Genomic DNA, 15,314 nt, shown 5'->3' on the forward strand with positions numbered 1-15,314 from the left:
TAATTAAGAAGAAAGATCTTCAGCTTAAGAGAAGGGGAGCCTCCAAAGTACAGTTTTATTTTTAAAAAGCAAAAGAAATGCTTGATTCTTCCCTTAATATATATCAACTTCCCCCCAAAATGAACTTATTTCTCAGTATCCCTCCAAAGTGACCCATGAGGTTTTTAGTCTCATGATGATTCACCGATATGCTTGATCACAGTGAAATTTTCCTGCTAATGTCAAAATCTGGGGATCAAATACTGGCCAGTGCTTAGAAAAGAAAACAAACGAAAGACAAAGCTGTTATCAATATTAAGAAAAACACACCTGCAGGAGAAAGAACATGTAGCTATAAGTCATCACATGGCCCAGCTGTGAACTCTATTACACAGTCATAATAATGTAAACATCCAATGTTGATTTAAGAAGAAACGGTGATAAACTCAACAGAGGAACTGAAGGGAGGAAGAGAGTGAGTGCAGAGGGAAGTTCTTGCCAAAAGGATCCCATGATTCGGTTTCTGAAGGAATTCTCTAAGAGACTGAGGTCTCTGGATCTGCTCTGTCCCAGAGCAGGAGGCTGAGTAACAGCCCCCCTCCCCAAAAGATGGGCTTCCCAGGGTAGCTCAAAAGGTAAAGAACTTGCCTGCAATGCAAGAGACCTGGGTGAGACCCCTGGCTTGGGAAAATCCCCTAGAGGAGGAAATGGCAACCCACTGCAGTATTCTTGCCTGGAGAATTCCACAGACAGAGAAGCCTGGTGGACTACAGTCCATGGGGTCGCAAAGAGTTGGACATCACTGAGCAACTTCCACTTTCCCCAAAAGATGCCCCTGCCCTCATACTCAAAATGTGCTCCCCTTACCTGCTAAAAAAGACTTTGCAAGTGTGATTAAATTAAGGATCTTGAAATGGGTAGATTATTCTGGATTCTTCTGGTGGCCCATTGTAATCACAGTGGTCCTTATAAGGGGTGACAGAAGGGTCAGAGTCAGAGATGGAGATTGCAACAACAGAAGCAGATATCACTAGGTGCAGCCATGAGCCAAGGACTGTGGGCAGACTCTAGGTTCTGGAAGAGGCAGGGGACAGATTCTCCCCTAAAGCTGCCAGAAAGAAGCAACTTAGTGGACACTTTGATTTTAAATCCCTGAGACTCACTTCCTTTTTTTTTTTTTTTAAAGCACTGTCACTATCCTCATCCTATTTTTCTTTAATCTATCAGATTTTTTCTTTTTTATTCTTTTATAGTGAGAAATGGAGTATCTCCTACCATATCAGTACTGTATCAGCAAACAAGGATGTCACAGTCATCAGCAATTTCAGCCCTCCAACAGAAGCCAGCAAGCTCTAAGGGCATGCAGGAAGGAGAAGAATACCTGCCATCTAGCAACCAAATTCTACTGGTTTTTCCAGTGGTCATGTATGGATGTGAGAGTTGGACCATAAAGAAAGCTGAGTGCCAAAGAATTAGTGCTTTTGAACTGTGGTGTTGGAGAAGACTCTTGAGAGTCCCTTGGACGGCAAGGAGATCCAATCAGTCTATCGTAAAAGAAATCAGTCCTGAATATTCATTGGAGGGACTGATGCTGAAGCTGAAACTCCAATGCTTTGGTCACCTGATGTGAAGAACTGACTCATTGGAAAAGACCCTGATGCTGGGAAAGATTGAAGGCAGGAGGAGAAGGGGACGACAGAGGATGAGATGGTTGGATGGCATCACCGACTTGTTGGACAAGAGTTTGAGTAAACTCCGGGAGTTGGTGATGAACAGGGAAGTCTGGCATGCTGCAGTTCATGGGGCTGCAAAGAGTCAGAAACGACTGAGCGACTGAACTGAGCAGTCATCAGACTGCAGCCACTCCCTACGGTGAGCCCCAGGAGAGCTTGAGATGTGAAACACAGGATACTGGCCCTATGATAGCTGAGGTGCTAATGAAAGGAACAATTTCAGTGAGCCTAGACTCTTGCACCTTCCCATACAAAGAAAAGTGCTAAACTACTTTACTTAGGATATCTGGTTTTCTTTAATTAACAATAATCTTTTAATGTTCAGACTACCTGCTCTTTGTTGCAAAACTTTGATATAATCTGGGTCCTTTCCTCACCTCCTTAAAGTAGTTCTCTCAGGGTTACTTGAGATGCTGCCCCCTAGGAAGCCGTCCCTGATCCCCACTCCTCCCAGGCTGGGGCAGACACGTTTTGTGGGTTCCCAGAGCCCCCTGTACCTTCCCCATACAGAGTCTGACCCCTCTGCCTCTGCCACCCCCATCCCAGCCCAGACCTCACTGGGCAGTCAGGGTGACTGATCTGACTATCCCACTAGAGGGCAAAGCTGTCTATGTTACTACTGTGACCCCAGCATGGCATAGCCAGGCCTGAGCACAGAGCTAGCTGGCATCCACCCTGGAGGTAAGAGGGGGAAGTCGGGGTTCACTGGGGCCTCTAGCCCTAGGCACAGACGGAATGCCCTTCTGCATCCTGGCCCTTTGTCTCTCCTTAAGCCAATTATTCTGGAAGCTATGCACGTGTGTGTGTGTTTAGCCACTAAGCCATATCCAACTCTTTGCAACCCCATGGTCTATAGCCCACCAGGCTCCTCTGTCCATGGGATTTCCCAGGCAAGAATACTCGAGTGGGTTGCCATTTCCTTCTCCTCTGGAAGCTGGGGCATATTGAAATAACACGTAGCCCTAAATGCAGGTGGAATTTACTTGAAATTTGGAGACAAAGTGGAATGTGACATTTCCAAAGTAACAGTGGGAGCCAGTGACCTCCTGACCCTGGACAGCGCCTTCTGTCAGCTAAGGGTGAGTCTCCTTTGGTAGAAAGATAGAAAATAGTGGAACCAGTCCACACCGGTTCGGGCAACAAATCTGAGAACCTGAGCAACCCCTTAGGTGTTTCCCGGGCTTGAGGGCTGGGCCTGGGGGCTGAAATGGGCAGGGCCAGAGAATGGGGAGTTGAAGGGATTCTTTCCCTGCAGTCTTTGAGATTTTTTTTTTTTTTCGGCCACGCTACACTGTTCACTAGACCGTCAAGGAATTCCCAGTGTTTTGAGATTTTTGAGTATATAATCATCTGCTACTTGTGTAACTGAATTGCTGTAGAACACGGTGGTGGAGACTGCGTTGGGCTGTTGTGAGATCCGAGGGCCAAGCCTGACACTGACTCACACCCAGAACGACACAGCTGTGAGCGGTGGCACATATGCTGCCTGCCGGGATCGGCCATCAGTCATGCGACGCCGCCGGCAATCCTCCCGGGAAAGGACTAACCTAACCTCCCCATTTTCCAGATGAGAAACTGAACTAGAGGGAGGTTTTTAGCTGGCCTGACCGAGGTCACACAGCTTCTCAAGGTCGGTGCCGGGATTTGAACCTGGAACCCTCACCTCGCAGCAGGTGGATATCCCTCGCAGGTTCTCGCTCCCTCCAGTCTCGGATTTTCTCCCGGGTCTCTGGTCACCTCCCTTCACCAGCTCACAACGTTCACTTCCAGTGACTGGCGGAGAGGAGAGCGCCCCCTGGTGGAAGTCCCGTGTGAGCGGCAGAAGAAGCTAGTGGGAGTGGATGGGGGTGTGGCGGGGCCGGGTCCTACCGGATAGGGAAGGGTGGGCATCAGCGTAGGGCTCACACCTTCATTTCATCATAGTCCAGGGCAACTAGTCTGTACCAGGCAGGTTGCGGAGTAGGGATGCAGGAATAGGGAAGGAACAGCCCCAAACAACAGACACCTACGTGACCTTGAGCAGGTCACCTTGACTTTCTTCTGCCCCAGTTTCTTCATTCGATATCAATGACACCTCTCTTAAGGCACTAATGGGGGCCAATAAGATTCATGCTTTTTCTAGGAGGAGCCCAAAGGCGATTCCTTAACCCAAGCTGGGGTGGGGGGTAAGGGGTCTGGGTTTACTATTTGCTTGCCTGTTTAGTCGCTAAGTCACATCCGACCCTTTTGTGACCCCATGGACTGTGGCCCTCCAGGCTCCTCTGTCCATGGAATTTTCCAGGCAAGAACATTGCAGTGGGTTGCCATTTCCTTCTCCAGGGGATCTTCCCCGCCCAGGGATCCAACTGCTGAGCCACCATTGAAAGAAACTGAAACTGAGAGTTGCCCAGTCGTGGCGACTGTTTGCAACCCCATGGACTACAGAGTCCATGGGATTCTCCAGGCCAGAATACCTGAGTGGGTAGCTGTTCCCTTCTCCAGGGGATCTTTCCAACCCAGGGATAAAACCCAGGTCTCCCACATTGCAGGCAGATTCTTTACCAGCTGAGCCACCGAGGAAGTTCCAAATCCCTGGCGGGTAGGTACAATTATGAACCCCATTTACAGATGGGGAAAACTGCAAGGTTAAAATAACTTGCTAGAATCACACAGCTGTGGCAATGACAAGACAGAGACTTGAATTCATGTAATTCCTGTTCACAAAAGTTTCCAAACTGGAGGTTCCAGCCCTTCAAAGCTCACACTCTAGCCTCCAGCCCATCTCCCCAGACTTTTCCTGTTCCTTTTGAATGTAAAACCATGCCACACCATCCTAGCCCCTCCCCCGCCACTCCCCACTCCCACCGCCCAACCCCACCCCAACTCCACCAACTGGCCAAACCACATACTTTCATCAGCCAAGCCAGTTCTTCCCCTAAGAAAGAAAGATAGCGTTAAGTCGTGTCCGACTCTTTTGATCCCACAAACTGCAGCCCGCCAGGCTCCTCTGTCCATGTGATTCTCCAGGCAAGAATACTGGAGTGGGTTGCCATTTCCTTCAGAGAATTCCAAAGCCAGCTGCTGAGACTGTACACTTTCATCCCACTTAATGTCTGTGTCTTCCTGGTCGGGTGTTGCTGGGTGGGGAAGATGAACCCTGCCCCTGCCCTGGACCCTGTCCAGCTCTGGGCTTGGAACACAACCAGCATCAGATAAATGATCAAAGATGGGTAATTTAAAGACTCTGTGAAACACAGTTAAGACTCTGTGTTTCCACTGCAGGGGAGCGCGGGTTTGATCACTGGTCAGAGAAGATCCCATATGCGATGCGGCAATAATTTTTTTTTAAATAAAATAAAGACCTTCTGGCTTCAAGTGGAAGGTAGATGGGAGCCTGGAGGCCTGGATGCCAGGGGCTTAGAGGAGATTAGGTTGGACCCAAAGGAAAGATAGGAGGGGAAAGATTGAAAGCAAATGCTGCAGGCAGAAGGAACCAGACCCCCATGACTCAGGCACTTGAAATGAGGAAATTCTTAACCAAGAGAAAGATTCAGTGCTTTATGTAAGAGAAACTGTGTCAAAGCCATTCCATGAACTGTCTGCCTGGAGTTGAAACAAATGCACCAAAGCTGCATTGACTGGATGTGAGTGATCCCAAAAATGGAAGAAAAAGAGGCCAGTTGCAGAAAGATATGTGTATGGTATGTGCTGTCCTATGTATCCAGTTCTTAAACCTGCAAAAGATTCCCAAATATTTTATTGGATGCACACATATATGTAGTAAAAGAATGAAAAGTTACGTCAGAATAGTAACTGTAAGAGGGTGGTTTCCCTGGGGGAGGGAGGGATGAGAAATATGACAACTGGGATATAAAATAAGTTGCTTTAAGAAAAAAGAAAACAAAAAAACTCCCCCATCTCTGTATTTGAAATAATTATTTCTAAAACAGAAAAGGGGGACTTCCCTGGTGGTACAGTGGATGGCAGTCCATCTGCCAGTTACAGGGACATGGGTTCAATCCCTGGTGCAGGAGGATTCCACATGTCTCGGGGCAATGAGTCTGTGTGCCACAACTACTGAGTCGGTGTGTTGCAACTATTGAAGCCCATTTGCCTAGAGCCCGTGCTTTTTAGCAAGAGAAGCCACTGCAGTGAGAAACCCACGCACCACAACAAAGAGAAAACCCTCACACAGCAATGAAGACCCAGTGCAACCAAATAAATAAAAATTTTGAAAAAGGCTCTGAGGAGGAGGGATGGTAACCTTATGTGAAAGTTAGGGAAAAACAAAAACAAAATAGAAAAGGGGAGCTATGGAACCAGATAATAATCAGATGCAGTTGTAGATGGAGGGAAGGGAGCAAGAGCTATGGCAGAAAAGACCTACATTTTTCTTTATCTCAGCCCTTGGCTGCCTCCCTGAATGTATGGGGCAGTGCCTTACTTTTATTCCCCCTTTTATTCCCCCCACCCTGCCCGCCCCACTACAGGGTATGATACATGGAGGGTCTCAGGAAAAGAGAGGATGGGGTAAGAGTGTTACTGAACCCAACTTGGGTCCACCTACCATGAAGCAAAACCAATCTACTGATTGCTTGATGAAGAAAAAGTACAGCAGGGAGCCAATTGCAGGGATCCAATCAAGAAAAACGGGCAGCTTATGCTCAAAAGACCCAGACTCCCGGATGGCTTTCAGGGGAGGATTTTTGAAGGCAACATTTGCGGTGAGGGTTGCAGTGTATGGACTTGCTTCTGACTGGTTGATGGTCAGGTAACAGGGTGCTGTTTCTGGAATCTTAATCATCAACCTTCTGGCTCCAGGCAGTCTAGGGTCTACTTGCTTGTGGTCCATGTAGTCACCATCCTCCACCTATGGAGCAGGGGCCGGGGGTTCTTAGTGTCTGCAGAAAACTCAAAGATATGCACAGATCATTGTGTATATCAGTTGAGGAGGAACCAGGACTCTGTTTTATGGACAGAACCAACAAACCATTGTTTAAGACATCATTACTTTTCCTGCTCAACTGCTCCTCCTTTGTCTCTGCATCCCCTCACTTCCCTAATTAGTAACTGCAACAGTCTGTTCTTTGGAACACCAAGAAGGACTCGGAGACTAAAGCTTTTTTCTACAAACATGAAATGGGGGACATAGAAGGGTTTTTGTACCCAGGGAGGCCCCACAGGGTCCTGCTCAGTTTCAATCCCCCCTTTCTTCAATACTCCTCAATCCTGACAGGAACAGGAGCCAGACAACAAAGGGAATACAGCTTTGAACAGTTAACCATAAACTCAGAAGGGGAATGTGGTTTTAGGGGGACTTGGTTTCAAGAGCATGGGATGAAGTGGTGGGTGAGAGAGTAAATGAGCGGATGGACGAGGGAAGGGACGGGAGACAGCAGTAAAGCCAAAAAACAATGCTGCCTGCGGACTGTGACACGGTCAAGTCCCTCATGTTACCCAGGCTTGCCTGGTGGCTCAGACAGTAAAGTGTCTGCCTGCAATTCGGGAGACCCAGGTTTGACCCCTGGGTTGGGAAGATCTCCTGGAGAAGGCAGTGGCAACCCACTCCAGTACTCTTGCCTGGAAAATCCCATGGACGGAGGAGCCTGGTAGGCTACAGTCCATGGGGTCACAAAGAGTCAGACACGACTGAGTGACTTCACTTTCCTTCCTTTCCTCATGTTACTCACAGCCAAGGATGCTCTTAGAATCCAGGGAAACCCTAGGCCCAGTATAGTAGAAAGGAAGCAAGACTCATCTTAAACTTCCCCTTTGCCCAATTCTGCGTGCTGGGTAGGGTAGCTTTGCAGAAGGGAAGGCAAAGAAATTAAGCAGAGATGGGAAAGAATATTTGAGGCAAGGAATAAGCCAGAGAGCAGATGGGCCATGGCTCACCCTCAGATAGCAAATCAGGTTCTGGAACTGTAAGGCTTGGAGGATCCCAAGCAAAATAAACCCCCAGCAACTTATAGAATGCACCCACCACACAGCCTGCTGGAACCCTGGGGTTGACAACCCCCAGGGCAGTCTCTTAAAATCCATCATAGTAGACTAAATTTAAAGTCACCCAATGAGAAATTCCCTGGTGGTCCAGTGATTACGCCTTGATGCTTTCACTGCCCAGGGCTCCTAGGTTTGACCCCTGGTCAGGAACTAAGATCCTGCAAGCCACACAACACTTCCAAAACATAAAATTACAAAATTAAGTCATCCAGGGCCCTACCCAGCCCAGAGGGTGTCTGATGGGAAGTAGCTGATATGCGGGAGCACAGGGTCACTGTCAGTCACTGAATAAGATATGTGAGCATCTCCTGGTCCAGGGGAAGAGAGATAGGATCTACCTATCTACCACAGATGACTCAGTTACTGAAGAATCTACCCTGGGAATCTCAGAATCTTTGCTCTGTAGACTGAGATTTTGGAAAATTTGATCGCTCTTTGTTATTATTTTTTTTAATTTAGTGGTTTTTGTCATACATTGACATGAATCAGCCATGGATTTACATGTGTTCCCCATCCCGATCCCCTCTCCCACCTCCCTCTCTACCCAATCCCTCTGGGCCTTCCCAGTGCACCAGGCCCGAGCACTTGTCTCATGCATCCAACCTGGGCTGGTGATCTGTTTCACCCTAGATAATATACATGTTTCTATGCTGTTCTTTTGAAACATCCCACCCTCACCTTCTCCCACAGAGTCCAAAAGTCTGTTCTGTACATCTGTGTCTCTTTTTCTGTCCTGCATATAGAGTTATTGTTACCATCTTTCTAAATTCCATATATATGTGTTAGTATGCTGTAATGTTCTTTATCTTTCTGGATTACTTCACTCTGTATAATAGGCTCCAGTTTCATCCATCTCATTAGAACTGATTCAAATGAATTCTTTTTAACGGCTCAGTAATATTCCATGGTGTATATGTACCACAGCTTCCTTATCCATTCGTCTGCTGATGGGCATCTAGGTTGCTTCCATGTCCTGGCTATTATAAACAGTGCTGCGATGAACATTGGGGTGCACGTGTCTCTTTCAGATCTGGTTTCCTCGGTGTGTATGCCCAGGAGTGGGATTGCTGGGTCATATGGCAGTTCTATTCCCAGTTTTTTAAGAAATCTCCACACTGTTCTCCATAGCGGCTGTACTAGTTTGCATTCCCACCAACAGTGTGAGAGGGTTCCCTTTTCTCCACACCCTCTCCAGCATTTATTGCTTATAGACTTCTGGATAGCAGCCATTCTGACTGGCATGTAGTGGTACCTCATTGTGGTTTTGATTTGTATTTCTCTGATAATGAGTGATGTTGAGCATCTTTTCATGTGTTTGTTAGCCATCTGTATGTCTTCTTTGGAGAAATGTCTGTTTAGTTCTTTGGCCCATTTTTTGATTGCGTCATTTATTTTTCTGGAATTGAGCTGCAGGAGTTGCTTGTATATTTTTGAGATTAATCCTTTGTCTGTTGCTTCATTTGCTATTATGTTCTCCCAATCTGAGGGCTGTCTTTTCAGCTTGCTTATAGTTTCCTTTGTTGTGCAAAAGCTTTTAAGTTTAATTAGGTCCCATTTGTTTATTTTTGCTTTTATTTCCAATATTCTGGGAGGTGGGTCATAGAGGATCCTGTTGTGATTTATGTCAGAGAATGTTTTGCCTATGTTCTCCTCTAGGAGTTTTATAGTTTCTGGTCTTACATTTAGTTGATCACTCTTTAGATAAATTTGAGAGACTAGCAAATCTCTCATTCAAATCACTCATTCAAACAAAATAATTATTGAGTACCTACTGTGTGCCTCACACTGGGGACACATAAGTGAACCAGACAGTTCCTGCTGTCATGGAGAGAATATTCTGGAGGGGGAAGGTAGAATGAAAATGTGAATCAATATATAAGATACTGCAGGAGACTTCCCTGGTGGTCCAGTGGCTAAGATTTCACACTCTAGAGCTGCACTGAGATCCCACATGCCTCAGAACAACTAAGCCCAAGAGCCGCAACTACTGAAGGCTGCATGCCCTAGAGCCGGTGCTCTGCATCAAGAGACACCACCGCAATGAGAAGCCTTCGCATCACAACGAAGAGTAGCGCCCACTCACCACAACTAGAGAAAGCCCGCATGCAGCAAGGGAGACCTGCCACCTGCGTGCTAAGTTGCTCAGTCATGTCCAACTCTTTGCGACCCCATGGACTGTAGCCCAGCAGGCTGCTCTGCCCATGGGATTCTCCAGGCAAGAATACTGGAGTGGGTTGCCATGCCCTCCTCCAGGGGAATCTTCTCTACCCAGGACTCAAACCCACATCTCTTATGTCTCCTGCGTTGGCAGGTTCTTTATCACTAAGGCCACCCGGGAAGCCCAAGGAAGACTGAGCACAGCCAAAAATAAAATAAATAAAATTAAAAGTTAAAAAAAAAAAAAAAAAGATGCTGCAACTGAAGAAGTGCTGCAACTAAGACCTGGTTCAGTTCAGTTCAGTCACTCAGTCGTGTCCGACTCTTTGCGACCCCATGGACTGCAGCACGCTAGGCCTCCCTGTCCATCACCAACTCCCAGAGTTTACTCAGACTCATGTCCATTGAATTGGTGATACCATCCAACCATCTCATCCTCTGTCATCAGCTTCTCCTCCTGCCTTCAATCTCTCCCAGCATCAGGGTCTTTGCAAATGAGGCAGCTCTTCACATCAAGCGACCAAAGTATTGGAGCTTCAGTTTCAGCATCAGTCCTTCCAATGAATATTCACGACTGATTTTCTTTAGGATGGACTGGTTGGACCTCCTTGCAGTCCAAGGGACTCTCAGGAGTCTTCTCCAACATCACAGTTCAAAAGCATCAATTCTTCGAAGCTCAGCTTTCTTTATAGTCCAACTCTCACATCCATACATGACTACTGGAAAAACCATAGCTTTGACTGGATGGACCTTTGTTGGCAAAGTAATGTCTCTTCTTTTTAATATGCTGTCTAGGTTGGTCATAACTTTCCTTCCAAGGAGCAAGCATCTTTTAATTTCATGGCTGCAATCACCATCTGCAGTGATTTTAGAGCCCAAAATAATAGTCTCTGTTTCCACTGTTTCCCCATCTGTTTGCCATGAAGTGATGAGACCAGATGCCATGATCTTTGTTTTCTGAATGTTGAGCTTCAAGCCAACTTTTTCACTCTCCTCTTTCACTTTCATCAAGAGGCTCTTTAGTTCTTCGCTTTCTGCCATAAGGGTGGTGTCATCTGCATATCTGAGGTTATTGATATTTCTCCCGGCAATCTTGATCCCAGTTTGTGCTTCATCCAGCCCAGCGTTTCTTATGACGTACTCTGCATATAAGTTAAATAAGCAGGGTGACAATATACAGCCTTGAGGTACTCCTTTCCCTATTTGGAACCAGTCTGTTGTTCCACGTCTAGTTCTAACTGTTGCTTCCTGACCTGCACACAGGTTTCTCAAGAGGCAGGTCAGGTGGTCTGGAGACCTGGTGTAGACAAATAAATACTTTTTTTTTAAACAAAAGATGCTTCCAGGTAGTGATAGAAGGCTATGAAGACAATTTTGTATATATTTAATAAACACATTCAAAGCTGCCTCTATGCCAGGCATTATTATTATAGGTACTTAATCACTCAGTCGTGTCTGACTCTTTGTGACCCCATGGACTATAGCCACCTGGCTCCTCTGTCCTTGGGATTCTCCAGGCAAGAATACTGGAATGGGTTGCCATGCCCTCCTCCAGGGGATCTTCTGACCCAGAGATTGAACCCAGGTCTCCCCTACTCCTGGCGGCTACTTTACTGGCTGAGCCACCAGGAAAGCCCATTGTAGAGGCTTAGAAAATATTAATTCATTTCATGTTTATTAAATACCTTATTTTATAAATTACAGCAAGGTCTGGGATTGGGGACGAAGGGAATTCTGCTTGTGTCATCGATGACAGTCTCTTCCAGAGGGGCTGGCATTTCAGCTGAGAACAGAAAACGAGCCAGTCTCAATCTCTAGGCAAAGCATTTCAGGCAGAGAGCTAGTGCAAAGACCCTGAGGCCAGCTTGCTGTTTAAAACACTGAAAGAAGGCCAGTGCTCAGGATGAGTGGACCATTCTGAGCACAGAACAGAGTGGGCCCAGATGACGTCAAACAGCAGCCAGAGGACAGATCCCCCAAAAGGGCCCTGGTGGCCACCACGAGGGACTTGAATTTAATTACCACGGTGGTGGAAAGTCTTGTCTTGAAATCTTTAGAATCTTGTGAACTTATCTATAGGATTTTGCAGTCAAGTTCATCTTAAAACATGATTAGATTCTTAGACCTCTGCAATCTTGAAATTTCTATTCTAGGCCAGAGCCCTTTCTCTCAAAACATGGCTAGGATTTCCCTGGTGGTCCAATTGCTAAGAACCCATGCTTCCACTGTGGGTTCAATCCCTGGTTCTGGGAAAGTTCCACATGCCAAGGTGCAGCAAAAAAAAAAAAAAAGGCCAAAATGTTCTCTACAGTCTTGATTCTAGCCTCTGACACCCAAAGGTGTCTCCTGAAACCAGAGAGAGATGCGAAGAGGCTGGCCTATACTTCGTTACCATGAAGGGGGTGTGAGTCCTTAAGCTTCTCATTTGCCCTGTTCCAGAGGGTCCTGGGAGGTCCCAAGTCCAACGTCTAACCTGCCTGGCCACTTGGCTCTTCTCCTGGGATAGCTAACAGCTATCTTAAACTTCTCAGGACCAAAAGAGAATTCCTGATTTCCCCTCCCTCCAGTGAAACTTGCTTCACCAGTTTTCCACCTCTATTTGTCCCCATCTCCTTCCTCACCTCTGTAAAAGGAAAGCGTCATGTATACACTTGCTGAGGACGAAAACAAACCGAGATTAAGGAAAGCATTGGTTTCAGTAGAAAATACATTTTTCTGGGTTATCACATTCTGGGGTTGCTCACTATCTTTGCAATAGACTCTGTCCCCTCTACTGCAACAGCTTTTTGGAATAAAAAGTCTCTCCTTACTCTCCAGAATTGCTAGTACATGACAGAAACAACCTGTATTCCTTCGCCTTCAAACCAAATTTGTCAGGAAACCCTGCTGACTCTACCTCCACGTATTAATACATTCAAAATAAATCCACTTCTTTCTTTTCTCATTGGTAGCCACTCCGCTCCCTGTCATGAGCATCACTTGCCTGGACCTTGCTTGCATTGGGCTCCCAGCTTTTTCTTCCCCTGCTCCCCACCCCCCAACAGATCCTTCTTCTAAAGGCAGACAGAAAGACCTTTGGAAATGCAAAAAGAGGGGAATTCCCTGGTGGTTATGACTCTGCACTTTTCACTGCGCGTGACCTTGCAATGCAAGGGACACCGATTTGATCCCTGATCAGGGAAGAGCCCACGTGCCGCAGAGCAAATAAGCCCGTGTACCAAACTACAGAGCCAGAACCCTAGAGCCCACGAGCCTCAAATACCAAACCCTCATGCTGCACCTACTGAGTCCCACGCACCCTGGAGCCCTTGCTCTGCAATAAAAGAAGCCCCTGCCATAAGAAGCCCACACACCACGACTAGAGAGTAGCCCCAGGTCACTGCAACTAGGGAAAGCTCGCAAACAGCACCAAAGACCCTCCACGGCCAAAAAGTAAAATAATTACATAAATCTTTTTTAAGAAATAAGAAAAAAATGCAAAGAGAAAATGAATGTTTGAGGGGCTGATGGGAAAAGGCCTGGTGGTTTCTGGGATGATGGTAACTGTCTATATCCCCATAGGATTGGGGGGTCACATGGAGGATTACTCATGTGTGGAAATTTGTGCATTTCACTGTGTATTGATTTACCTGGGAAGTGGCATGCAATGACCTGTAAATCAATATTAGCTCTAGCATGGTAGATACATGCTAGTTATTATATGCATGCAGATGTGTTTAGGAGTGAAGGATACTGGTGTCTGCAACTGTCTTTGAAATGCATCAAAAAAAAAAGATGAATTTATGAGACAAGATGAATAGCTACATAACAAAGCAAGGATAGTTAAAATGTTATCAGTGGAAGCTAGGTGGTGAATATACTGGTGTCTAATGTATGTTTTAAAGTTTTCTTAATAAAATGCTAAATGAAAATGCAAAGCAAACAGAATAACTTCCTGCTAGAAACACTTCCACTGCTTCCCCTTTCATTACAAATAAAACCCAAAATCTTTTCCGAGACGTCCCTGTCGACCTCAACATCCTCATCCCCTACATTCAATCTGTGATGCAACAGACATTTATTGAGCATCTACTGTATGCCAGGCACTGCCCCAGATGCTGGGGTACATCATGGATCTGACACTGTAACTGTCTTCTGCCTGGAAGAGCCCATTCCCTTGGCCGGCCTCTGAGATTCCTTAAATTGTCTTGATTTGCAAGTTTATTTACACAGGGGTAGGTGCTCTGAGAGGGCAAGTTTCTCTCTGTTTTACTCAGAGATGCACTGGCAAAGTCTTATTTACAATTAGACCGCAGTAACAATTAGTCAGAGGAATATTACCTTTGCATTTAATATTTGTTATATATGCACCTGGCCCTGTTTTAAGCTATGTACACACATAGCTGGTGGCTCAGATGGTAAAGTGTGGAACACCCGGGTTCGATCCCTGGGTCAGGAGCATCCCCTGGAGAAGGAAATGGCAACCCACTCCAGTATTCTTGCCTGGAAAATCCCATGGACAGAGGAGCCTTGCAGGCTACAGTCCATGGGGTCACAAAGAGTTGGACACAACTGAGCGACTTCACTTTCACTTTTTCACACACATACCTATCTATTTATATTCTTTTATGTTTGGCCTCTTATTTGTGAGATCTTATTTCCCCAAACAGGGATTGAACAGGGGCCCTTGGCAGTGAGAGCCCAGAGTCCCCACCACTGGACCACCAGGGAATTCCCACACTTACCTATTTAATTCTAAAACAGATCCCCATTTTACCGATGAGTTAACAGAGTCACAGAGAAGTTAGGCTGTGAACTCAAGTAGTCTGGCTTTAGACATCATGGTTCTAACCTCTGTGCTATACTGCGAAATGAATAAATGGTTTAGTCAATCATTCAGACTGGCCTGAGTTCAAATTCTAGTTGAGCCCCTTTGTTAGCTGTGTGGCCTAAGGCTCTCTGAACCTAGATTCTTTATTTTTTTGTTTTGTTTCATTTTGTTAACTAATTAATTTTTATTGAAGTATGGTTGATTTACAATGTCATGTCAATTTCAGGTACAGAAGTGATTCAGTTACACATGCCCATTTACATACATATATATGTGTATAATTAATATACGTAGATATACGCATCTATATATACACATATATATTTACATATACATTACATATGTATATATAAGTACATAATATATATATAGGTACACATGTATATATATTTTCTTTTTCGGATTCTTTTCCATTACAGCTTGTTATAAGATATTGAGTATAGTTCCCAGTGATATACAGTAGGTCCCTGTTGGTTACCTATTTTATATATGTGTGTGTATCACATATATACACATATATATGTGTATATGTGACTTGCTTCTTGGCAGGAAAGCTATGACAAACCTAGACAGTGTGTTGAAAAACAGAGACTTTACTCTGCCAACAAAGGTCCATGTAGTCAAGGCTATGATCTTCCCAGTGGTCACATATG

The sequence above is a fragment of the Cervus elaphus genome, chromosome 4 (genome assembly GCF_910594005.1).
Source record: "Cervus elaphus chromosome 4, mCerEla1.1, whole genome shotgun sequence".
NCBI lineage: Eukaryota > Metazoa > Chordata > Mammalia > Artiodactyla > Cervidae > Cervus > Cervus elaphus.